Genomic DNA, 2,500 nt, shown 5'->3' on the forward strand with positions numbered 1-2,500 from the left:
CGAATATGACAGGCCACATATCAACCATGACAACGACATTCCAATGTCCAGAATGTACTGCAACCTTTGGTAGCAAGATTGGCCTGAGCCAGCATCGCCGGCATCGGCATTTTGAAGAATACAACGAAGATGTGAATCTGGCCAGACTCAAGCCCAGATGGAAAAAGGAGGAGGAGTACCTGATGGCAACTAAGGAGGTTGAATTAAGATCCCAGAAGGTCCGGGACATCAATGCACAGCTACTAAGAGCGTTTCCGCACCGCACGCTGCACAGCATTAAATCGCACAGAAGGCAGGAAGGTTACAAGAGGCTGGTGGAAGACCTACAGAACAGACTCTACCCAAGAAGCACTCAGGAGGTGCTAGCCGACATTGGGGAGCAAGCTGTTGAGGACGCCTCCCTGGTCATCCCCGAGGTAAATCACCGTGAGGTGATTGAGGCTGAGCTAAGAGGTCTAACAACAAAACCTCCGCCAAGAGCGTACCAAGCATACAAGCTATGGGAGCTTGCAAAGAGATTCCTCGACAGGGAGGATATAACGATAGCTCTTAATGCCTACCTAAGGGAGGTGTTCGCTTCGGACTTGCGTCCGCATGGTCGCCAACCTCTTCCACCTGTTCAAGAAAGTCGCAGGAAGAAAAAGAAGCGGGAATACGCCTTGACACAACAACTCTTCAGACGGAACAGGACACAGTGTGCAAGACAGATTCTGGATGGAGAGGCGGACTCCAAGGTGGAGGATCCCCAAGCTTTTCTAGAAGAATGGAGAGAGATCATGGAGAAAGTGGTGCCTTCATCAGTGTCTCCTGCTATCGAACGCCCGCACAAGGTTATCGATCCTGTGTTCCTTATCACAGAAATGGACATTAAGGCGGCAATGCCCTCATCAAGCTCGGCAGCCGGACCTGATGGCTTTGCGGCGAGGGAACTGCGGAAGGTTCCGCCAGTAATACTCCAGGTTCTACTTAACTTGCTCCTGCTGCTGAAGCGACTTCCACTCTTTCTCACCCAAGCACGAACGATCTTCATTCCCAAAGTTCCTGGTGCTTCAACAGCCTCGCAACACCGCCCAATCTCAATATCTCATGTGCTCCTTAGACTGCTTCATAAGATATATTTCCGAAGGCTGCTTGCTGACCTCGATTTGGACCTGCAGCAGAGGGCATTTTTGCCAGTGGATGGGTGTGCTGAAAACATTCTTCTCCTTGCGACAATCATTGATGAAGCGCGCAAGTCACTGCGACCCTTGTCTCTGGCCTCGCTTGACATTGCGAAGGCTTTCGATAGGGTTGTTTTACCGGCAATCTTGAGAGCCTTACGCAGAAAAGGGATCTCTGAAGACTTTATCTCGTACATTGAAGACTTTTACCAAAATGCGGTAACAGTGCTGACATTCGGAGGCAAATCGCTGGTCGTCCATCCTACAGTGGGGGTAAGGCAGGGTGATCCCCTTTCACCGCTCCTGTTCAACTTAGTCATTGACGAGTTCTTGGCTGAGCTTGACCCCCAGTTGGCCTTTACCAGTGAGGGGATGAAGGTATCGGCCATGGCATTTGCGGACGATATTATCCTGACCACAGCTACCCACTGGGGCCTCAAGCAGCAAATTGATCGTCTGAATTCATTTCTCGGTGCCAGAGGACTTAAGATTAACGCGGCAAAGTCAACGACCCTAGTCATCGAGCCATCGGGTTGGCAGAAGAGGTCCAAGATCCGAACAGACATTGACTTCTTTGTGAATGGGGAACGTCTGGCAACGACGAACTGCACGTCTACATGGCGCTACTTGGGTGTACACTTCGGTGTCAAGGGCCTTGAGAAGGGTCTAGTAAGAAGACAGTTGGCCATTCTTCTCGAGAGAGTGTCTAAGGCGCCCTTGAAACCTCAGCAGCGTCTGGTTGTGCTTAGGTTTTACCTTTTGCCTCGTTTATACCATCGACTAGTACTCGGCCCAATTTCGGCGAAAACACTGTTGACAATTGATAGAGTGGTCCGTTCTGCGGTAAGGAGATGGCTGGCGCTGCCTCTAGATGCGCCGCTTGGCTTCTTCTACGCTGCAGTAGAAGAGGGTGGGCTTGGAGTGCCATGCTTTAGAACGGTTGTTCCGGCCATGAGATTACGACGGTACCAGACGGTGGCCCAATCTAGCAATCCAGCGTGCGCTTTTGCAGCCACCCGACCGACAATCACTCAGCTTAAGAGGCAGGCTGACAACCTCACCATTTTCAAGGGCACAAAAATCGGCAACAGTAAGCAGTCCAGAAAGTATTGGGCCCGACAACTCCACATGTCGTTCGATGGTAGACCCCTGCAACAATGCAAGGAAGCACCAGGGTCAACCTCATGGCTAGGAAATGGGACTTCACTCCTCCGTGGTCGAGAGTTTATTGACTTGGCTAAATTTCATGTCGCAGCAGTCCCAAATCTGACTCGTCTACGTAGAGGTCGAGAGTTACCTAAGCAGTGTCGTGCAGGGTGTCAGGCTGAGGAGTCGTTGGG

General features: G+C 51.2%; 1 pseudogene; it reads left to right on the forward strand.

Moving 5' to 3' along the window:
* The window catches only part of LOC142790776 (large subunit ribosomal RNA), an 8,381-nt pseudogene that overhangs the window by 3,952 nt on the left and 1,929 nt on the right, over positions 1–2,500 (forward strand).

The sequence above is a fragment of the Rhipicephalus microplus genome, unplaced genomic scaffold, assembly GCF_043290135.1.
Source record: "Rhipicephalus microplus isolate Deutch F79 unplaced genomic scaffold, USDA_Rmic scaffold_124, whole genome shotgun sequence".
NCBI lineage: Eukaryota > Metazoa > Arthropoda > Arachnida > Ixodida > Ixodidae > Rhipicephalus > Rhipicephalus microplus.